The sequence below is a fragment of the Schistocerca serialis genome, chromosome 3, assembly GCF_023864345.2.
Source record: "Schistocerca serialis cubense isolate TAMUIC-IGC-003099 chromosome 3, iqSchSeri2.2, whole genome shotgun sequence".
NCBI lineage: Eukaryota > Metazoa > Arthropoda > Insecta > Orthoptera > Acrididae > Schistocerca > Schistocerca serialis.
In genome coordinates this window covers 211216687-211241692 of record NC_064640.1, presented here as the reverse complement: position 1 = coordinate 211241692, position 25006 = coordinate 211216687, and the positions used below count along the sequence as shown (strand labels likewise).

General features: G+C 43.8%; 1 protein-coding gene across 4 annotated transcripts in view; it reads left to right on the top strand.

The window, feature by feature from the left end:
- The window catches only part of LOC126469930 (protein FAM102A), a 482093-nt gene that overhangs the window by 171720 nt on the left and 285367 nt on the right, over positions 1–25006 (top strand). The gene's annotated exons all lie outside the window — the stretch shown is intronic.

Here is a 25006-nt window from a genome sequence, read left to right as displayed (position 1 = left end):
ATGTAGGGGGGCGTGCAGAGCGTCAGATGTTGAGCGATCGCTGAGAGGGACACGATGACATGTGCTAGTGTGAGACAGCGTTATCAGCATCTGAAAGTTTGAAAGTGGCCTCATTGTGGGTCTTCATTTGGGCGAGTGATCGAAAAGCGCTATATCGAGGTTTTTAGTGCATTCGGATGTGACTATGGCCCGATGTTGGACTGCGTGGGAACGTGAGAGCAAGCATACTCGTCGTCAAGGTTCCGGTCGAACCACGTCTGACTACATTAAGGGAGGATCGCTGTATTGTGCATCAGGTACATCGTAACATCTTCACATCTTCCCCTGCCATTCTAGAACAACTAATGGACCCCCTGCAACATTGTGTCATGCCACACCATTGGTTAGACTCTAGCAGCAACTGCAGCAGGGAATAACCGTTCCATGCGTAGGCTGCCTATAACACAACACTAATGGCTGCGTTTGGAGTGGCGCCGAGACCGGGAAGCAGGGGCTGTTGATGAATGGTGTTCAGCGATGATTTGCGCTTCAACACTACCCCAGACGTATGGCGGCGACCTGAAGAGAGGTCCCGTTGTTCCAATGTTTTTGGAGTGGCACAACGGTGTTACTCCTGGCATCATGGTGTAGGAAGAACTGTCAGCGCGGTGCGGAGGTACTGCCTGTGGCCAGCATAATCCCCAGATCTGTCCCCGAGAGAACATGTGTGGGACCAGCTCGGATGCCAACTGCGTTTCTTTGCCAGTATCAAAGATACTGAGGACCGGTTACAACAGTAGTGGCCCAGCTCGCCACAGGAAAGGATAGAACGGCTCTGGACACCCTTAACAACCGAATCAATGCTTATATCCTTGTCAGAGGCGGTGCATCGTCATACTGGTAAATTATCTCATGCTACGAAGTTCTTTGTCGATTTGACGCTATTATCTAGTTACGGGAATAGCGCCACATAACCCTTGAACGCGTGAAGTTTCATTTCGTTTCCTCCTACCCTTCTCTGTGATCGACATTTTTGCCTGCCAGTGTGTGTGCCTTGCCATACTATAACTCTTACGTTCGAGCACGTTTCTTCACAGAAAACGTTCATTAATTTGCCAGTGTTAACGAGGGAGTACCAAGCGAGGGGCAGGAGACGACAGTCACGATTCCCTCCACTACACAGAAAAAAAATTTTCGGAAACCAAATTCGCATATTGCCTTGCCATACAGACAAACATCACATTGAACAAAGTTGGAAAAAATGTAATGAATATTTACTAGTGGCAAGTTTGCGCAGAGCTAACCGTCGTGAAATTTCAAAACTGCAGTTGCTCCTTGCAACTGAAAACGCCAGAGTAGCGTAACTTCATTTCGTGATGTTTTTCGTAGTGCTACCCACCAGTGTGAAAAACTGTAAAGGTCTGAACATCTAATGTATTGAAATGCAATTGAATGTTATTTGCCTGAGACCAAAATACAGAACGTACATCTACCATACAAACTATACTCAGTTAAGCATACCTTACCGGGTGGTCAGAATTGAAGTGCACCTACTTACAGAGGCCCAGTGTGAGCTTTAAATAGCGTATGGCAGCGAAACTTGGTATGTACGCTAATGCATTAATGCTGAATCGATTTACGTTGGAAAAAAATTAGTTTTAACTTTTTATCCCTGGGATTCAAAGTCATGTAGAACTTTATAAAATACATCATATTGAAGCCAGTGACTGTAACACTTTCTTTATTTCACGATTGAAATTTCGGCCTTAGGCCATTATTAAGTGCAGATTTTTGTGGCTTTAAGCCTTGTAAGCCGGCCGCTATGGCCGAGTGGTTCTAGGCGTTTCAGTCCGGAGTCGCGCTACTGCTACGGTCGCAGGTTCGAATACTGCCTCGGGCATGGATGTGTGTGATGTCCTTAGGTTTAAGTAGTTCCAAGTCTAGGGGGCTGATGATCTCAGATGTTAAGTCCCATAGTGCTTAGAGCCATTTGAACCATTTTAATCCATGTCAACTTAAAATGAGCTGACACATTTATATTTCGTTGTCATTACTATTAAGTACATTCGTGATGCTGTTACATGTAACGAGCACATATGGATATGTGTGCTCGCAATATGTAACAGCGTCACGAATGTATTTAATAGTAATGACAACGACATATAAATGTGTCAGCTCATTTTTCGTTGACATGGCTTAAAGCCACAAAAATCTGCACTTGATGATGGCCTAAGGCCGAAATTGCAATCGTGAAAAAAGTGTTAGTCATTGGCGTAAATATGTCTTTTATAAAGTTCCAGTTTTTGGCTACCAGCTGTAAATCTGGTGCTGTACACTTTTTTTTTTTTAACTGACCATGCAGCATGTGTCCCGGGTAGTGCTAGTTCGCTCTTGCCGTGTTACGAGAATTGTCCATCCCATGGTAATAGTACTGGAAGTTTTGCGGTCTATTTTACACTGGTACCCGTATAAAATCCACACGGTACAGCAACCGAAACTTCATAATCCGCAGCAACGTTTTGAATTTTCTCTTCGGTTGCTGGCACGGGTCAGAGTTGATGAAATGTGGCCGGGCAATATTCTACTGAGAGATGAGACCCAGTGAATTTACAGCACTGCCGGTTTTGGGATGCTGTTCATCGCTTGTTGTGCGCGAGGAGCCATTGCACTCCTCGTATGTGACTGTGTGGTGTGAATTCACAAAAACCATTACTCTCGGTCCGTTATTCTTCGAAGAGAATATGCCCAGACGCCATGTCAGGTGCACTGTGAGGTCTGCATGTCATGGAGACCACCTTGTACAGCATGTGACACCTACTTTGGAAGAGCACATTTGTGTGGAAACCACTGTTTTCATTCAAGATGGGGCAACACCTCATGTCGTTCCTCCAGTGAAAGATACATCTAGTGCAACCTTCGACGACGCGATATCTCCAGAGGTTTTCCAGAGGCATGGCCTGCGAGATCACCTGATCTGAGTCGATGAGAATTTTGGCTTTGGCGATATCTAAAAGAACGCATTTACCAGGGAAACGTTCGTTCTTTGCCTGATCTGAACGGCAGTATCAGGAATACGTTGCTCAGATTTCACCAGAACTGCTATCAGAAACTGCTGATCACGTCGTTTTTGGATACAGAAGCTCGTAGATGTCTCCGACGCTCACGTTGAACAAATTGTTTAAGCGGCGTTTGTCTGCATTATGCCTTTCTCACTTCTTTTACATTTAATGTCCACATACCGTTTCGTAATCCATTACAAATAAAAACATTTCTATGTCTGTCTTGCGTTCAAAGCGCCAGATTTGGCGCGGTGGCGTAAGTTGGAACTAAGTTTTTTCTGCATTCGCATATCTCCCAAGTTTCGCTGTCATACGATAAATACAGCCCACACTGGGCCTCTGTGAGTAGCTGCACTTTAATAATAACCATCCGGTATATTGTGCATAGTAGGTACTATTGTAAAGTGATGCCATAGTGTTTGTTTTGTTATTAATAAATACAGTTTTACATGAGTTTCGAGGTTTTAAGTTTTGTGGAATTTTGCTTGATTTCTTGCAACCCTCTCGCCTCCACAAAATTAGTGTGTTTCAATACGACATTCAGACCAAGAAACAAATTCTGCGTTTACCTTTGGTGCTTATGATGGTATGGTCAACGTGGACTGGGTTAAATTTCAAAGATTACCGCTGTCTCGAGACTGGATCAACAAAAAATAGTTGTTAAGATAGTGATTTTAAGGCTTCAGATGTTCTGTCTTGCCTCCCTTCACTTGAGTACAACGCATAGTTCGTTCATACAGCCATGCGAAACTGTTGGGAAAGTCTTTCTTTGGGATGTTGTTCAACTTGCCCGTCACATTGGCTTGAATTTTGATTATGACTTCAAAGCATTGACCCGTTCTGTGAATTCCTGCAGCCTGGTAGGTTAATATTGAGAACACCAGGTCTCGTCACCCGCGATGATTTTTTTCCGGAAAAGAATTATCCGCTTTTTAAATTTCAGTTATGTGGCGTCGGGCGTCCATGCGTCGTTGTTTTTATTTGGGAGTCAAAGTGTCAGGGCAAAGTTGGCAAAAACTTTTCTCCTCTTCAGTGCAGTCCGGAGAATGTCTTCAACACCTGATTTAGAGATGTTCAATGCTCCGCTGCGATTTTTGACACAGCTACAGTCGCACGTCTGCTCCCAGCTGATATGGTCGAATGGACATCTGTAACTTACATGAAATGTATTAGCAGTTCCGTATATGGGCAACCATCAACTGTTTAATAGAATGACGAGAATGAAAATTTGTGTCGAACCGGGAACCGAAACCAGATTTCCCGCTTATCACGAGCGGTCGCCTTACCGTTAGGTTATCCGAGCACGACTCACGGCCGGACCCAAATTTGCACATGACGTCACCCATGTGTCTACAGCCTGCACTTGTACAGTACATTCATTATGTATATCCCCGTACAGGGGAGACATTTTTAATTGAAAGTAGCTTACCCAGTGTCGGCGGATAAATAGGACATTGCTGTGCATATGTTGTTCAGAAGCAAGATACATTATATGCATATGGAACTTTTGGTTTGGCGATGAGTTGTGCGCTTATGGCCTAAGGGTAAGACGACCGCACGCGATAAGTCGGAAATCCGGGTTCGGATCCCGGTCCGGCACAAATTTTCATTGTTGTCATTCCATTGTATGTTTCATGTATTTCATAACGACACACACACACACACACACACACACACACACACACACACACACACACACATTCATTTTCCTGCTCAAGCTTTTATCAAATGGTTCAAATGGCTCTAAGCACTATGGGACTTAACATCTGAGGTCATCAGTCCCCTTGACTTAGAACTACTTAAACCTAACTAACCTAAGGACACCACACACATCCATGCCCGAGGCAGGATTCGAAACTGCGACCGTAGTAGCAGCGCGGTTCTGGACAGAAGCGCCTAGAACCGCTCGGCCACAGCGGCCGGCTGAAGCTTTTATGCATCTGTCCTTCTGGAACGGGAGGAAACAATTCAGGAAAATTTCGCCCAACAAATAGTCATTTTTTTTCCTTGTCTTTAACATTGGCACCCTCAAAGTACTAAAGGGGAATCATTCTAGCATTTTTCTTAAGCGCTTTAGGAAAGCATTGGAAAACTAAAATAAAGATGGCCAGACAAGGTGTGAACCCCCGTTCTCCGGAGTGAGTGTGTCTTATCCCCCTCCGCCGCCCAGCTCAGAACGTTCGAAGTAAAATAAAATCAGTCTTGATCGCAGCCGATGTTAACTTCTGACCGGTTTTAATTACGGGACATCATCAGAGTTTGCACCATCTGGATGATGGTGATGGTGCCATCGGCTGCGATCGAGACTGCTTTTAAATAATTTTATCACAGTGAGATCGCTGTTCTCCGAAAATGATATATAAAATTATGAACTTTCGAAGTATTTTCCGTGGTATACTGTATGCGATGAACAGCCTCAGGAGCCATCTCGGCATTTTATTCTTGGTACTCCGATTACTTTCGTAGGGTGGGTAGGTGCGAGGGGTGTGCATTCGAACAGCTTTTCCTTACTGGCTAAAAATCACCTCACTGCCGGGGCCGTGTAAGCTGGTACATTGCATTGATGAGAAAAGTTCGGACCGTTTTCGGCTAACTTTACCAGGCCGCCATTTCAACACTTCCGATTGGTAAAGTTGGGTGACTGTGTGACCAGTCGATACGAATTTAGAAAAGGAATCGTGACGTCGTTCGACTGTTGGTTTGCACGGCGGTAACTTCTGTAGTGGTGCAGTATTCTCTGTCTTGACGCATTTCGCAGATTGGGGAAAGAACAACAGTGCTTCACTACCAGTAATAACTCAAGTGTAAAATTATCTTGCCGCTCCAAACCATTCTGCAAAACGTTTATGATGAGACGACTTGTCTCAGGTAAAAGTTTACAAAATGACATTTCTTTAATTTTCTGTCCTCACGTTCTGCTGGCAAATTTTATGGATAGGAAAACATTTATTCCGTTTCCCCAATTGTGTCCTTCACAGAATTATGTTCATAAGTTTCGAATGACGTAACCTAATTTTATTTTTATTCCTGTAGTGTGTGACAAATTTGTTTCTAAACTTCTGTTTTTTGCTGGTTCTTGTTGTTAAATGTTTATCTTATTTTACCGGCGTTTCGTTGTGGTGTCGGCAGCTGCTTAAAATGTTCGCTTCATATGTAAGATGTAAAGCATTTTACGTGAAGTTAATGTAAAAAATATGGCATTTGTCAACTTGACATGACCCGAGCATGTAGCCAGTCCACTAGTTATGTGGAAACTTCGGCCATCTTTTATAAGCATTAATTTCGATTACAGTACTCTCAGAGACGTAGTGTAGATTGCGCGCGCGCGCTATACTGATAAATGTGTACTCCGAGCAATAAGAATCCCATGGAAAAAGACAATTACATATGGTTAATCAAACAGGAAAATCTCGGTCATACGAAATGTAACGCCCACCTCTTATTCTGGTTTGCAATTGACGACATTAAACTGTGTATGTAGCATAAAAGGAATGGCATTGAGACTGAGACCACCACACGTGATTTCGTACGCAGATGAACGTAGAGCAAATTCTCAACTGGTCCTCTGCTTAATAAGTATGCATATGTTCGCGAATACATTTTGCGTGTTCCTGTGATATGTCGTCATACTGCGACCTCGTTTAAGATATGTTACAGATGTCATTTTCGACCACCGAGCGAAGTCTTACAGTGCGAAGCACATTGGGCTCGCACTCAGGACGACGGCGGTTCGAATTCATGTCCGGCCATCTTGATTTAGGTTTTCCGTGATTTCTCGAAGTCGCTCCAGGCAAATGCCGTGATGGTTCCTTTCAAAGGGCACAGCCGATTTCCTTGCCACCTTTGAAACATTCCGAGCTTGTTCTCGGTCTCTAATGAACTCGATGTCTGCGGGACGTTAAACCTTCCTTCCGACTTCAACGATCCAACATTGTCGTATCACTGTTTTTTGCAGATATTGCGTGTAAACTTCCTCAGTGTTACTTACTCAGTCACGGTCGTCAGTGTAATGATTTCGGTGCAGAAATCATGCAAGAAAAAAGAAGCATCTATCGGATAAAGTGCTACGGTAACAAAAGAGGACAGAGACAGAAACACTGACCTTGAAGATACAGTATTCTGATTTTACCGTAAGTATACAAAGACCTTGCAAACAGTAGATGCAGATGGACAGATAGATTCTGTGGTTACTGTATTCCTAGATTCTCGAAAGGCGCTCGATACTGTAGCACATCGTAGCTAAACAAGTGAGGATAATAGGGAGTTTCATCACAGATACGTAACTGGCTCTGTGAAAATTTAACTGAGGCGTACCAAACCGTTATAATAATCAATAAAAACGAAAGTAACAGCAGTTGTGCGCCTCGAGAAAGCGTAATAGAGCCCGTAATGTGTCCAGTCTACGTGAAAGATTTCTCAAGTAGGTTCAGCAGCACCATCAGATTTTTCGTCGACGAAACTATCGTGTTCTGAAAAGCATTGTTGCTAGATGATTTTTAAAGGAATACGTAAGACGTACCGACTATTTGTTTGATGTAAAGAATGGCGGTCGTCTCTAAATGTGGATAAATTGGAGATAATGCCAGTAACAGAGAGAGAGAGAGAGAGAGAGAGAGAGAGAGAGAGAGAGAGAGAGAGAGAGAGAGAGATTGTATCCGATTACAAGATTAGTAGTAAACATCTACAGCATGTCCATCGTGTATGTATTTAGCGGTAGTACTAACAAGATATATTAAATGGAAAGAATGCCTTTAATCAGTATTAGGAAAGGGGAATGGAGGGCAGACGTCTTGGAAGGGTTCTGGGTAAAGTAGAATGCTGCTGTAAAAGAACAGGCATACAAGGCGCTAGTGCGACCAGTTCTGGATCATTGTGCAGTTTTTAGAGTCCTTATCAATCAGGTCTGACAATGGACAGACAGACACTGCTAGGATCGTAGCAGGACAGTATAATAAATCTACATGTACATACACATTACACAAGACACCGTATGGTGTGTGACGGAGAGTACGTTGTACCACTACTAGTCGCTTCCTCTCCTGTTCCAGTCGCAAATAAATCGAGGAAAAAACTACTGTCTGTCTGCCTCTGTACGATCCCGAGTTTCTCTTATTAAAGGTTCGTGGTTTTTAACCGAAATGTACATTGATAGAAGTAGAATCGTTCTGCAGTCAACTTCAGATGCCTTTTCTCCAAATTTTCTCAATAGCGTTCCTCGCAAAGAACGTCCTCCTTCCTCTAGGGATTCCGATTTGAGTTCGCGAAGCATTTCCGTATACGTGTGGGTTGATCGAACATTTCGGTAACAAACGTAGCAGGCCCCTACTGAAGTGTTTCGAAGTCCTCTTGTAATTCGACCTCGCGTGGGTCTCAAACCCTCTAGAGTTACTCATGAATGGGTCACACTGCTGTTCTATGTGATTTTTTTATTTACAGATGACCCTAAAACTCTCCTAGTCAACCATTCGCCTTCCCCCATTGCAATCGTTACATGCTTGTTCCATTTGATATCTTTTTGCAACGTTATGTGTAGATACACTATGTTAACAAAAGTATCCGGACCTCTGGCTGAAAGTGACTTAAAAGTTCGTGGCGCCCTCTATCGGTAATGCTGGATTTGAATATGGTGTTTGCCCACCCTTAGCCTTGATGACAGCTTCCATTCTCGCAGGCATACGTGCAATAAGGTGCTGGAAGGTTTCTTGGGGAATGGCAGCACATTCTTCACGGAGTGCTGCACAGAGGTATCGATGTCGGTCGGTGAGGCCTGGCACGATGTCGGCGTTCCAAAACATCCCAAAGGTGTTCTATAGGATTCAGGTCAGGACACTGTGCTGGCCAGTCCAGTACAGGGATGTTATTGTCGTGTAACCACTCCGCCACAGGTCGCGCATTATGAACAGGTATTCGATCGTGTTGAAAGATGCCGTCTCCATTCCCGAATTGCTCTTCAACAGTGGGAAGCAAGAAGGTGGTCAAAACATCAATGTAGGTCTGTGCTGTGATAGTGCCACGCTAAACAATAAGGGGTATAAGCCCCCTCCATGAAAAACACGACCACACCATAACACAAACGCCTCCGAATTTTACTGTTGGCTGGGTATAAAACTGCTTTCTGTATCATTAGACGAAATATCATTTTTTGGGTGAATATTACACGTTTGTCAATGGTAATAACGTGTCGAAATCGATAATGCGTATATAACAAACAGTAGCTTGAATTGATAAAGAAATTTTACTGAACACACAAGTGGGTTGCATGAGTTTCTTGCAAGTATTGTATTGAACATACACTTCTATCATTTCTTTTGTCATTTAATGTCACGTTGTATGAATGTAATTCGTCTAAAATACTGCCTGAAATATCCCAATACAGATCCCTGTACTTGACTACACATATACAGCATGCTCGTATCTCCTTGTACGATATTTATTTTGAATCCAATCCAGGTAAATTAGTTGGTATGTACAAGGTTTGAGTACTGGTTTGAATTAATCATCGTCACACGAACTGCGAGTCGTAACTCCAGTCCGTACAGCATCTGGTATCGACATGCATCTTACAATTAATATTTGACATACACTCAACTGATTCCTGTACTTAAAATACACTCCTGGAAATTGAAATAAGAACACCGTGAATTCATTGTCCCAGGAAGGGGAAACTTTATTGACACATTCCTGGGGTCAGATACATCACATGATCACACTGACAGAACCACAGGCACATAGACACAGGCAACAGAGTATGCACAATGTCGGCACTAGTACAGTGTATATCCACCTTTCGCAGCAATGCAGGCTGCTATTCTCCCATGGAGACGATCGTAGAGATGCTGGATGTAGTCCTGTGGAACGGCTTGCCATGCCATTTCCACCTGGCGCCTCAGTTGGACCAGCGTTCGTGCTGGACGTGCAGACCGCGTGAGACGACGCTTCATCCAGTCCCAAACATGCTCAATGGGGGACAGATCCGGAGATCTTGCTGGCCAAGGTAGTTGACGTACACCTTCTAGAGCACGTTGGGTGGCACAGGATACATGCGGACGTGCATTGTCCTGTTGGAACAGCAAGTTCCCTTGCCGGTCTAGGAATGGTAGAACGATGGGTTCGATGACGGTTTGGATGTACCGTGCACTATTCAGTATCCCCTCGACGATCACCAGTGGTGTACGGCCAGTGTAGGAGATCGCTCCCCACACCATGATGCCGGGTGTTGGCCCTGTGTGCCTCGGTCGTATGCAGTCCTGATTGTGGCGCTCACCTGCACGGCGCCAAACACGCATACGACCATCATTGGCACCAAGGCAGAAGCGACTCTCATCGCTGAAGACGACACGTCTCCATTCGTCCCTCCATTCACGCCTGTCGTGACACCACTGGAGGCGGGCTGCACGATGTTGGGGCGTGAGCGGAAGACGGCCTAACGGTGTGCGGGACCGTAGCCCATCTTCATGGAGACGGTTGCGAATGGTCCTCGCCGATACCCCAGGAGCAACAGTGTCCCTAATTTGCTGGGAAGTGGCGGTGCGGTCCCCTACGGCACTGCGTAGGATCCTACGGTCTTGGCGTGCATCCGTGCGTCGCTGCGGTCCGGTCCCAGGTCGACGGGCACGTGCACCTTCCGCCGACCACTGGCGACAACATCGATGTACTGTGGAGACCTCACGCCCCACGTGTTGAGCAATTCGGCGGTACGTCCACCCGGCCTCCCGCATGCCCACTATACGCCCTCGCTCAAAGTCCGTCAACTGCACATACGGTTCACGTCCACGCTGTAGCGGCATGCTACCAGTGTTAAAGATTGCGATGGAGCTCCGTATGCCACGGCAAACTGGCTGACACTGACGGCGGCGGTGCACAAATGCTGCGCAGCTAGCGCCATTCGACGGCCAACACCGCGGTTCCTGGTGTGTCCGCTGTGCCGTGCGTGTGATCATTGCTTGTACAGCCCTCTCGCAGAGTCCGGAGCAAGTATGATGGGTCTGACACACCGGTGTCAATGTGTTCTTTTTTCCATTTCCAGGAGTGTAATATCTTTTGGCTTCATAATTCCCGATATCCACACCCCACTATCGGATCGCCACATTGTATACCGTGAGTCTTCATTCCACACAACGTTTTTCCACTGTTCAATCGTCCAATGTTTACGCTCCTTACACCAAGCGAGGCGTCGTTTGGCATTTACAGCGTGATTTGTAACTTATGAGCAGCCGCTCGACCATGAAATCCAAGTTTTCTCACGTCCCGCCTAACTAACATAGTACTTGCAGTGGAGCCTGATGCAATTTTGAATTCCTTTTTGGTGGTCTGCATAGATGTCAGCCTATTACACTTCACCATCCTCTATAACTGTCAGCGATCTGTCAGTCAACAGGCGAGGTCGGCCTGTGCGCTTTTTTGCTGTACGTGTCCCTTCACGTTTCCACTTCACTATCACGTTGGAAACAGTGGACGTAAAGATGTTAATGAGTGTGGAAATCTCGCGTACAGACGCACGACACAAGTGACACCCAATCGTGTGACCACGTACGAATTCCGTGAGTTCCGCGGAGCGCCCCATTCTGCTCTCTCACGATGTCTAATGAGTACTGAGGTCGCTGATATGGAGTAGATGGCAGCACAATGCACCTAAAATGAAAAACGTTGTTTTTGGAAGTGTCCGGGTACTTTTGATCACATAGTATTTAATCGGCCTGACTGTGTCAAGTAGCCCACTATTAAGCTGTATTCGAACATTACGGGATTGTTTTCGTGCTCGTCTGCGTTAACTTTCATTTTTCGACATTTACAACAAACTTATGTTTCTCACATCAGCTATAAATTTTGTCCGAGTTGACTTCTATCCTCGTACTGTTCATATGAAATGTAACAGGAATGTTTGGGCAATTTAAATCGACGTCCGTGAAAAAGAGACGGTGCAGTTATGGCGAAGTCCCCGGGTTTTCGAGGAAGACTGTGCGAACATACTGCTGCCACTTGTTCATCTCGTGTAGACATCGTGAGAACGAGGTGCATGTGGGCGCTTGCAGAGGCATATAGTCAGTCATTCTTCCCTTTGCTCAATACGCCGATAGAATCGTGCAGGAAATCGCTAATATTAGTTAGATGTACCCACTGCCATGCACTGTACAGTGACTCGCGAAGTTTAGATGTAGCAGCAGCTCAGACTATGACGCAAACCAGTTGTGCGACAGATGTTTTACTTATGGTATTGCAATGTGTGGCTGATATTGAAAGCGTAATGTTCTTATCGTATCCATCTTGACTGCAAAACGAGCTATTTTTCAGCGTCCCGAGTATTAAATTCGCGGTTTCGTGACTGCGGTAACAGATATTACCAGTTTTGCAAAATCAGGTAAACGTTAAATGGAGATCATTGGAAAATGATTTTAACTACGTCACGATTGCCGCGTATTGCTCACATTAAATGCCGCGCTGAGCCATGCAGTGCGTGGAACATTACACTTGCAGTAAGCGTTTGTGAAGGCGTAGGCGATTTGTTACGGTTTATACCAGGCAGTTACGAAGGCTTGCTCTCCTTCTCCCGATCTGCAGCCTGACCTCGGGCAGGGCCTTGGTTGCTTTCTCTAGAACGGGCCACACAGGTATTCCAGTCCCGGGAATCGCTTTGCTTATTTGGCCTTCACTTCCTTGGCCGTATAACTTTATCACTTACTGGCCCCATTGTTTTTATCCCGTCTTCGTCGCTACTACCATAACAACCACTGCTACTACCTCCAATAATGAGACGACTGCGAAGTTAGTGGTGGTCGAGATGTAATTGTCTATGGAGCCTGAATCATTACAACATTATTCCATTGCAAAGATAAATATTGTGCATCAAAGAACGCTACCAGCGATTTTCCGAAGCTTTAGTTGTTTTCTAAAAGCTTTCCTACACAAGCTTCTACTCACGCCATTGCGGATAACTCCATAGTTAACACTGTCTTATGAAGATAATGCTTCGATTGAACTTCTTTGTTGTTAATTATGTGGCGTTCACAATGCATTACATTTTCGAGTTTTACTTACCTGTTTCGACATTCTGCACTAGGCAAGGAACCGTGTAAAAACATGCATATATGTTTGGTACATGTCTCGTAGTAACTTATTGTGCAGATCTTAACAGGATGTTGTGGCAGAAAAATAGGGAATTCAAGTTGGCGAGACATTAGATACTGGCGTATATTATCGAATCAGCATATTAGAATGGAATCCACGTGAAATAAAGATGATTTTCAAAGACCGAAACATGTACTAGAGTTGAATCCTAAGGACTAACCAGTTATTTACTTACTGATGTGTTTTTAATCAACCAAAATAACGTGTGCATGGTGATATTTAGCTGCAGTGACATTCACATTCATTTTTTTATAACAAAAGTGAAAACAAACAGTTATTTGAAGTAAGTTTGTGTGAGCGACGGAAAGTAAAATTGTAAAACGAAAGCGGTCAATAACTTTACTAAACAAATGGAAACGTTCTTTTTATATCAGCAATAAATGAAAAACAAAAGTGAAAATCTCTTTCTTGTAAGGAAGATTCCTCACCAGATGGAAAGACAATTTCCCTTCATTAAGGAACAGACCCATATGACCAATTCTTGTAGTAGTAGTAGTAAATGAACTAGGGGAAACGTGAATTAAACTTCAATATAGGAACAACTGATCTGAATCTGATCGTTTCAACGAGACAGGACTGCGGAAGAAGTAGTGATTGTTTTCTGGCGCTTCCACGTAAACTTCTTTATTCTGCATTGAGGTCCGACGGAGGATATTAGAAATTCTCTAGAGTTTAGTTGTAGTGAACTGAAACAAAGTATAAAAAAAATTGTCTCAGATGTGATTAAAAGTTGAAAGGTAGCATTTATATATTTCTGCAGCGGTCATATAATAATTTCTTAAAGTTATGCTGATCATCTTGGCAACAGTCCATAAAAGGAATCCAAAAAATGTCACGAATTAATTACTCTACTGCTGTGATTTTTCCACAGCGTCGGTGGCAACAGTGGTTAAGTGCCAGAGTACAATGAAGCGCTGAGAACCACAAGGGCCTGAAACGCACTATCATCGATTTTGAGATTTTGGCATATATGGATGCTCCTGACTTGTTGATCTTATGGTGGACCAAATTTGTCAGTAGCCCCACACTGTAAATATGAACATCCCCGAAAAACTGTCTCAGCGATTTCTCGGATATTAATTTCCGTATGGGCCCTTGCCGCAAAGTATAATTTGGTTGCTCTGCCCTGCCCAGTTGCTATCTAGGATACACAACATAATTTAGTCTACATCATGTTCCAATACGTAGTAGTAACACTTCATAATTGGAGGCGTTTCGGAAGTTTCATCTCGACGGCGAGCCGCAGGAAGTGCTTAATGAAAATGATGATAGCTAGGGCCATGAAGTGTTGGAATAGCTCATAATTTTACGTGTGTGTGTGTGTGTGTGTGTGTGTGTGTGTGTGTGTGTGTGTGTCTACAAATTTGATTTTCGAAACACCTAGTTTTCTGAAAACTTTGTTTCTGCGCTTTGGGACCTTACGTTTCTGAGTTCAAATATAATAGTACGGTGTTCGAGTATCTGTCGTTCCTGGGATTTTTTTTTCTGGCATTTATCGCTTCTTTCACTTCTGGCAGTGCCAAGCTGCAACGTGGTCCGGAATCCACGGTGAACTGTATGTCCCCTACAGCTAGGTAGGCAAATAAATTCTGACGTCGGAGGAGGGAGGGGCATACCAGTTTCAATAGAACCTTATCTAGTAAAGCACAGTGATGGTCAAATCAGCTTGGGGTTAATGATAGCTTCAACTACCATAATCATGCGTGCATGTAAAAGGAGACTTCTGCAGTCTTCTGGTGAACGTACAATATGGTACATTGTGGGAAATCTCCCTCTATTTTTGCCGACATAATGTCTTTGATTATTATCAGTCGTTGACAGATGAGCGTTTTAAATCCAAAAACCGACACAGCAAATTTCGATTTCGTCCGAAGCTAGGAATTTCTATTTTCATGTAGCTGCAGGGGATACTATGAACAGTGGTATTTATGGTCACATTACACTTACAATGAAATGCAACTTTTTATTGTATTTAAGATGGCAATAACGTGTCAGTATGTATTTCTTAATTTGATGTTCGTTCTTTAGATAAACAGGAAGAAAAGAAGAAATTACCTACTTCCTTCCGCTGTTACGGAGGTGCATATCTGGCTACCAAAAGGACACCATACATGATTGGTTGTCTGTAGAAAACTTCTGTGGTTTTGACTATAACGACTGTGATATAACATTTTGTATAGTGCCGTTTTTGGTGGAAGGGGTAGGGATATAAGGTCTCCCGGCGCCAAAACGTGAAAATAGAAAACGTGCACGAGGTGCCATTTCTTCCGTGAGGACACATTACAGGGAAATGCTGTAGTTCTTCAGCCCTACAAGACTGCGTTCCCAGGTGCCGCTGTTGGCATCGCCAGAGCCCGCCAAAGGCGCTGCCGAGCCATTTGTAGTCACAGTTGTTTACCCCAGCAAACATCTGGCCAGAGAGTAGGCCGAAGCGAGAGTGAAACTCGAGGAGCACAATGGCATGCTGTGGCGCAGACGCAACATATGATATCGAACGTTCTCCAGTAAAAAAAAAAGGAGGGGGGAGGGAGGGGGAGAGAGAGAGAGAGAGAGAGAGAGAGAGACTGACTGACTCACTGACTGGATAACTCGCACTGGGGTCAGAATATTGATGTGGGAAATTCTTTCGAGAAACTATTATTTAGATTATCTTCGGTGGATGGCAGCTTCAGAATTACGCAACACCTTTCTTGCGAGCAAAGTGGATGATTGGTAGAATTGTGAAACGGTCGATTCGGGAAAACTGTACGTGCAGTCACATGTAGTTCATTAATGGAAGCCACTCTCAATTACCAGGTGGTTATAATTAAAGAGCAACTGCTCACGGAGGTGCAGTGTGGGCTGCAATTGTCGTATGACAGCAAAACTTGGTAGAGATGCTTACGCGTTAATGCAGAACCGATTAACGCTGGAAAACATTAGTTCCATTTTTTGACACCTTGTACAAATCTGGCGCTGTACAGCATCTCGTCGACGTTTCTGGTGCTTATATTGGACAAATAGTGTTAGCGGCGGTTAATAATAAAATCAATATTATGCTATTCGCACTTGTTCTACCTTTTGTGCCCACGTCGCATTCTTAATCCACTACGTATGCAAAAATTTCTGTAAGTCTTTCTTGCATTCACAGCGCCAGATTTGCACCTCGTGACCAAAATTGGGCCTATCTGTATCCAGCGTAAAACCGTTCCGCATTAACACATTAGAGTATGTACAAATTTCGCCACCATACGATAATCACAGCCGTCACCGGACCTCTGTGAGTAGCTGCACTTTTATCATAACCATCTGGTAGTTCAGAGGATCTAGTTTCCAGTAAGGTTGTAATTCTCAGCAAGTTAACTGTAAAAATAATTTGTTGTTAAATTTTCTTGACATCCGTCGAACGTCATCAAGATCGGACCAGGAAGAGAGCGCAGTGACCAGTTACGTAGTCGCTGTTGTTTAAACAAATGAGTCCTTTTCAGTTCTCTCGTCAGTCTCGTGATCATTTATGATGATGTTTTCTTGATTTTCTCTTACTAAGTCAATGCTGAAATAACGCTTCGTAAAAAAAAAGAAAAAAAATTGTTTGAAGTTGGAAGGTAAACGCGTAGTTGTAAAATTTCACCTTGTCGCTAGCTCAATTGTGTACTGACCAGGAGAATCTGCCATTTTCTACTCTCAGAAGTACCAATAACAAATTTTGTCTGCATTGCACTTCTGCATAATTATGGCTGTCATGTCTTTCATCAGTGAGGTTTACGCGATTTACATATTTCCTCCGGCCGCTGTGGTCGAGCGGTTCTAGGCGCTTCAGTCTGGAACCGCGTGACCGCTACAGTCGCAGGTTCGAATCCTGCCTCGAGCATGGATGTGTGTGATGTCCTTAGGTTAGTTAGGTGTAAGTAGTTCTAAGCTCTAGGTGACTGATGACCTCAGATGTTAAGTCCCATAATGCTCAGAGCCATTTTTTTATATGTTTCCTCAAACTTAGCTAAATTTTTATTACTATTATTATGTATGTATTAAAATTTGATTCTTTGCTCAAGATGTTAGTTTCAAGGCGTCTTTAAATTGGTGTGCCAGAAAAGAAATGCTTTGGATAGAACTGTTATCCGGCATGTCGAGGCCGCCTGAGGTATCAGTAGAGGATCTGTGTCTGCAAGAATAGCAGGGAACGCAGCCAAAGTCGTGTCCTTCACGCGTGCTCCATGTGACAATTATGAATTCCATTAGGCCAATTGCCGGGTGACCCCAGTTGTGCCGTCATGGGACCCCGCAGAATTCTCCAGATTTCCGAGAATAAAGTTGCTGACGTTATCCTGTTAGAATTCGAGTGAGGTGTAAGCATTCGAAGTGGCTAAACTAAAGCGATTCAGTCTGTTTTTGTTTTTTGTTTTTTTTGTTATGTTTTTCTGTTTCATGTGCCTTTGATGAACAGTCTTCGGACAGACTTCATACACCATTTTAGAACAACAAACGAAAAACAAGAGATATTTCGCCATAATTCAAGGTAAAGGTAAGTCTGTCCTCAATCTGAAGGACTGTTTGAACAACACAGTGGTTTTACAAGGTGTCGCCGTGTTGGAGGTGGAGGTGGTGCACCCGTATTTCATTCCGATCTTTGAACTCAGCCACCCACCTGGTTATAGGAGGACCAACAATCTAATGAGGATACCAAACCACGAATCTCAAAAGGAGCTATAAATTAAAATTGTATGCTGAATGCGGTGAAAGGCAGTGAGTATTGAAGATAGGACGTAGTTGAAATATACAGGGTGAACCAAAACTCCGTTAACGTTTGAAAATTCAATACTTCACAGGATAATGTAGGAAGAGGGGTAAAAATTGTTGAAATGAAATGATGTAGGGTTTTATTGAAATAAAAAAAAAGAACACACAATAATCAACAGATGGCGCTTCATATGGTACAAATGCAATGATCAGCATTATAGATTCTTGGAGATGTTTCGAGAATGAATTATCTGCTCTGGAGCGGAGTGTTCTCTAATACGAAACTTCTTCCAGTAGTGCTAGTCCTGCAAGTTTCGCAGGAGGAATTCTGTGAATTTTTGGAAGTTAGGAGACGAGGTATCTACATCTACATCTACATCCATACTTCGCAAGCCACCTGATGGTGTGTGGCGGAGGGTACTATGAGTACCTCTATCGGTTCTCCCTTCTGTTCCAGTCTCAGGATTGTCGGTATGCCTCTGTGTGGCCTCTAATCTCTCTGATTTTATGCTCGTGGTCTCTTCGCGAGATATACGTAGGAGGGAGCAATATACTGCTTGACTCCTGGGTGAAGGTATGTTCTCGAAACTTCAACAAAAGCCCGTACCGAGCTACTGAGCGTCTCTCCTGCAGAGTCTTCCACTGGAGTTTATCTATCATCTCCGTAACGCATTCGCGATCACTAAATGATCCTGTAACGAAGCGCGCTGCTCTCCGTTGGATCTTCTCTATCTCTTCTATCAACCCTATCTGGTACGGATCCCACACTGCTGAGCAGTATTCAAGCAGTGGGCGAACAAGTGTACTGTAACCTACTTCCTTTGTTTTTGGATTGCATTTCCATAGGATTCTTCCAATGAATCTCAGTCTGGCATCTGCTTTACCGACGATCAACTTTATATGATCATTCCATTTTAAATCACTCCTAATGCGTACTCCCGGATAATTTATGGAATTAACTGGCGGAAGTAAAGCTTTGAGGAGGGGTTGTGAGTCCTGCTTGGGTAGCTCAGTTGCCAGCGAAAGACAAAGGTCTCGAGTTTGAGTATCAGTCGGGCAGAAAGTTGTAATATGCAAGGAAGTTTCAGATCAGCGCACATTTCGCTGCAGTTTGAAAAACCTATTCTAATAACTACAACTTTTTTATGAATGTACGGCTATTGATACATTGAGCTTGATACACTGTTCTTGGCCTGTTTGAAGGTTTACCCTTCTATTTTCTAGTGCAGGCAGACAAACATTTATTATAAATATCAGTGATTTCGGTATGTGTGTGGTTAGGTCTGGTATAACAACGATGGTTTCTTAAGAGATAATAACTTCTCTGTATGTATCAAGTTAATATACACTGATGAACCAAAACATTATGACGACCAGCTTAATAACACGTTGGCCCACCTTTGGAACGCAATACTGCAGCAATCCTACGTGGCATGAATTCGACAAGCGCTTGGTAGGTTTCCTGATACACGTGGCAACAGATGTCTACGCACAGGTCACGCAACTACGTAAATTACGGTCTGGTGGTCTGTGGCGATGACTGGCGCCTGGTAGCGTCCCAGATTTGTTCCATCCGGGTATGATCAGGCGCTTTTGGTGGCCTTGATACCAACGTGAGTGAGCTATCATTCTACTCAAATCACTGTGGGACGATTCTGCTTTTGGGAGGCTTTATGCTGATGCGACCGCAGTCGAGGAAGCTATCAGATTTGAAGAGATGCAAATGGTCCGCCATAACGTTCACGTAGTCCACGGCTTTCATGGTGCATTTGAATCCTACCACAAGTTCCGTAGAAATCGGTGCGAATGTCGTCTATAGCGAAAACTGCCTCCACCGGCCTGCGTCAATGGCGCGATGCTTCTTTCGAATAGCCTTCCGCCTGGATGACGGCGTTTCCGGACACGATCATCGACCTAGTGTAACAAAAAACCTGATTGGTCTGACTAGGCGACACGTTTTCACTGATCAACGGTCCAATCTCGATGATGCCGTTTCCACTCCAATCGTATTTGACGATGCCATTAACTCAACATGGAGACACGTCTTACCGGAGCCCCATGTCCAGTGAAGCTGAACCGGGTGCTCCGAACGAAATACTTACGCCTGCACCAGCATTCTCCTCTGTCTTCATATCTGCTACAGATCGTCGCCTATCCTGCTTTACACAGCTGTCAAGCCTCCGACCTCCATGTTCTGTGATGAGGCGTAGGCGTCAATCACCTTGTCGCCTACACAGGGTTTAACAGTGCTTAAGCCACTTTTCACAAATGCTCACGATATCCGACCAACTTCGCCGTTACCGAGATGCTCGTTCACAGATGCAAGACCATAATAATCTGCCCTTTCTCAGAGTCGCTTATATCAGTGGGGTTTCCCGATTTGCAGCCCGTATCGTTGCATGTGTACTTTCCTCACCAAGTCACGTGCCCACAACGCCACGGGGTGACAGTCAATCGCTTGGTGGGCAGTGATCAGAATGTTCTGAATCATTTGTGTGCGTGTGCGCGTGCGTGCGTGTGTTCGTGTGTGTGGGGGCGCGCGCGCGCGCGCGCTCGTGCTCGTGTTCCATCCATAGAGCGTGTAGCACATTTAGCGGTCGTTTTCCTGTGGGTGGCGAATATCGGTCATTTTGTAATGTACATATTATTTTGTCCGACCTGGATGCTGTGTTTCTGCCCACAAGAAGGCCTGTTCAAATGCTATCATCTTAGAAAGGTGTAATATTGCTTCTGTCTTATTTCCCAGTGGGTACATGAATTTCAGGGTTGTCAGACAGTGGTGTGATACTCGCGATAAAAGTCTCCAATACCCAATTTGTAAAATTTTAACTTTGTTGGTTATGTGTACACTTGGTTCTAGAAAGTTTAATTTTCCTCCATGATCCTATGCTTGGGACATCATTGCTTACTGCAGCGCAGATGTCGTACCCACTTTTCTTCTTCGCCTTCGTCTGGTTTTTCTCTGACCATTGTACGCTTTAGGTCAAGGTAACTGATGAAATGGCTCTGCCTTTTTGTAGACTGAAAGCCTCATTACTGCTAGTTACAGGTTTCTCACTTAATGCTTCCTACTGTGCACTGCCCCCCATGAACCATGGACCTTGCCGTTGGTGGGGAGGCTTGCGTGCCTCAGCGATACAGATAGCCGTACCGTAGGTGCAACCACAACGGAGGGGTATCTGTTGAGAGGCCAGACAAACGTGTGGTTCCTGAAGAGGGGCAGCAGCCTTTTCAGTAGTTGCAAGGGCAACAGTCTGGATGATTGACTGATCTGGCCTTGTAACAATAACCAAAACGGCCTTGCTGTGCTGGTACTGCGAACGGCTGAAAGCAAGGGGAAACTACAGCCGTAATTTTTCCCGAGGGCATGCAGCTTTACTGTATGATTACATGATGATGGCGTCCTCTTGGGTAAAATATTCCGGAGGTAAAATAGTCCCCCATTCGGATCTCCGGGCGGGGACTACTCAAGAGGATGTCGTTATCAGGAGAAAGAAAACTGGCGTTCTACGGATCGGAGCGTGGAATGTCAGATCCCTTAATCGGGCAGGTAGGTTAGAAAATTTAAAAAGGGAAATGGATAGGTTGAAGTTAGATATAGTGGGAATTAGTGAAGTTTGGTGGTAGGAGGAACAAGACTTCTGGTCAGGTGACTACAGGGTTATAAACACAAAATCAAATAGGGCTAATGCAGGAGTAGGTTTAATAATGAATAGGAAAATAGGAATGCGGGTAAGCTACTACAAACAGCATAGTGAACGCATTATTGTGGCCAAGATAGATACGAAGCCCACACCTACTACAGTAGTACAAGTTTATATGCCAACTAGCTCTGCAGATGACGAAGAAATTGAAGAAATGTATGATGAAGTAAAAGAAATTATTCAGATTGTGAAGGGAGACGAAAATTTAATAGTCATGGGTGACTGGAATTCGAGTGTAGGAAAAGGGAGAGAAGGAAACATAGTAGGTGAATATGGATTGGGGGACAGAAATGAAAGAGGAAGCCGCCTGGTAGAATTTTGCACAGAGCACAACATAATCATAACTAACACTTGGTTTAAGAATCATGAAAGAAGGTTGTATACATGGAAGAACCCTGGAGATACTAAAAGGTATCAGATAGATTATATAATGGTAAGACAGAGATTTAGGAACCAGGTTTTAAATTGTAAGACATTTCCAGGGGCAGATGTGGACTCTGACCACAATCTATTGGTTATGACCTGTAGATTAAAACTGAAGAAACTGCAAAAAGGTGGGAATTTAAGGAGATGGGACCTGGATAAACTAAAAGAACCAGAGGTTGTACAGAGATTCAGGGAGAGCATAAGGGAGCAATTGACAGGAATGGGGGAAATAAATACAGTAGAAGAAGAATGGGTAGCTTTGAGGGATGAAGTAGTGAAGGCAGCAGAGGATCAAGTAGGTAAAAACACGAGGGCTAGTAGAAATCCTTGGGTAACAGAAGAAATATTGAATTTAATTGATGAAAGGAGAAAATATAAAAATGCAGTAAGTGAAACAGGCAAAAAGGAATACAAACGTCTCAAAAATGATATCGACAGGAAGTGCAAAATGGCTAAGCAGGGATGGCTAGAGGACAAATGTAAGGATGTAGAGGCTTATCTCACTAGGGGTAAGATAGATAGAGCCTACAGGAAAATTAAAGAGACCTTTGGAGAAAAGAGAACCACTTGTATGAATATCAAGAGCTCAGATGGAAACCCAGTTCTAAGCAAAGAAGGGAAAGCAGAAAGGTGGAAGGAGTATATTGAGGGTCTATACAAGGGCGATGTACTTGAGGACAATGTTATGGAAATGGAAGAGGATGTAGATGAAGATGAAATGGGAGATACGATACTGCGTGAAGAGTTTGACAGAGCACTGAAAGACCTGAGTCGAAACAAGGCCCCCGGAGTAGACAATATTCCATTGGAACTACTGACGGCCGTGGGAGAGCCAGTCCTGACAAAACTCTACCATCTGGTGAGCAAGATGTATGAAACAGGCGAAATACCCTCAGACTTCAAGAAGAATATAATAATTCCAATCCCAAAGAAAGCAGGTGTTGACAGATGTGAAAATTACCGAACTATCAGCTTAATAAGTCACAGCTGCAAAATACTAACACGAATTCTTTACAGACGAATGGAAAAACTAGTAGAAGCCAACCTCGGGGAAGATCAGTTTGGATTCCGTAGAAACACTGGAACACGTGAGGCAATACTGACCTTACGACTTATCTTGGAAGAAAGATTAAGGAAAGGCAAACCTACGTTTCTAGCATTTGTAGACTTAGAGAAAGCTTTTGACAATGTTGACTGGAATACTCTCTTTCAAATTCTAAAGGTGGCAGGGGTAAAATACAGGGAGCGAAAGGCTATTTACAATTTGTACAGAAACCAGATGGCAGTTATAAGAGTCGAGGGACATGAAAGGGAAGCAGTGGTTGGGAAGGGAGTAAGACAGGGTTGTAGCCTCTCCCCGATGTTGTTCAATCTGTATATTGAGCAAGCAGTAAAGGAAACAAAAGAAAAATTCGGAGTAGGTATTAAAATTCATGGAGAAGAAATAAAAACTTTGAGGTTCGCCGATGACATTGTAATTCTGTCAGAGACAGCAAAGGACTTGGAAGAGCAGTTGAATGGAATGGACAGTGTCTTGAAAGGAGGATATAAGATGAACATCAACAAAAGCAAAACGAGGATAATGGAATGTAGTCAAATTAAATCGGGTGATGCTGAGGGAATTAGATTAGGAAATGAGGCACTTAAAGTAGTAAAGGAGTTTTGCTATTTGGGGAGCAAAATAACTGATGATGGTCGAAGTAGAGAGGATATAAAATGTAGGCTGGCAATGGCGAGGAAAGCGTTTCTGAAGAAGAGAAATTTGTTAACATCCAGTATTGATTTAAGTGTCAGGAAGTCATTTCTGAAAGTATTCGTATGGAGTGTAGCCATGTATGGAAGTGAAACATCGACGATAAATAGTTTGGACAAGAAGAGAATAGAAGCTTTCGAAATGTGGTGCTACAGAAGAATGCTGAAGATTAGATGGGTAGATCACATAACTAATGAGGAAGTATTGAATAGGATTGGGTAGAAGAGAAGTTTGTGGCACAACTTGACCAGAAGAAGGGATCGGTTGGTAGGACATGTTCTGAGGCATCAAGGGATCACCAATTTAGTATTGGAGGGCAGCGTGGAGGGTAAAAATCGTAGGGGGAGACCAAGAGATGAATACACTAAGCAGATTCAGAAGGATGTAGGTTGCAGTAGGTACTGGGAGATGAAAAAGCTTGCACAGGATAGAGTAGCATGGAGAGCTGCATCAAACCAGTCTCAGGACTGAAGACCACAACAACAACAACAACTGTGCACTGGAGTTCTCTTGGCGCAGACCTTCGATTTTCGCAACGTGGGCTTCTGTACTCCACTTATAACAACATTCCTAAGATTTTCACTATCATGTTCAGTCACTCCAAATTCATTACATAGTTTTGGGCTGTCTTCAGTGCATTTAGAATGAACTTTTCGGAGTCATATTTGGAGCTTGAAGAAAGACTCCGTGTCAGTGAACACAATTGGTAACGGTAATGTTAATGGTTGATGGTTAGACCACACGGTCTTGTTGTGCCAGTGATTTCGCAACGGCAATCAAACTTGCCAACGCCGCAGACATATCGACTGCAGTCTTTCCTTGGTGGCGGGTTCGATCGCGTGTAGGTGGTGTGTTGTTTGGATGTACTGGGTTCTGTTCCTAAACCAAGTCTACATAGTGAACCCGAACATCGACAAAATTTCGGCGGTTCTTGCGGGATATTTTATGGATTTTGGGTATAAAGAAGCCTTGCTGTCCGGTGGTTCGTTACAGGGTAATTTAATTTAGTTTGATTTCTTTCCTCCATTTATCACTGTATCTGTATTACACTGAAAGCAATCTGCACAACAGTGCAATTGTCGACGAAAGGCACTTTGTGTCTTATTTGGAAAGGAACTTGATCCATTAACTTACGGCACTTTCTGTCAACAGTAATGCCCACTTTACTCTTCGCCCTTAAGCTTGCATTTAGTACTGCTCGGTTCTGTTTTTCCGGCAGTGTTTGTTGTAAGTTAACAATGATA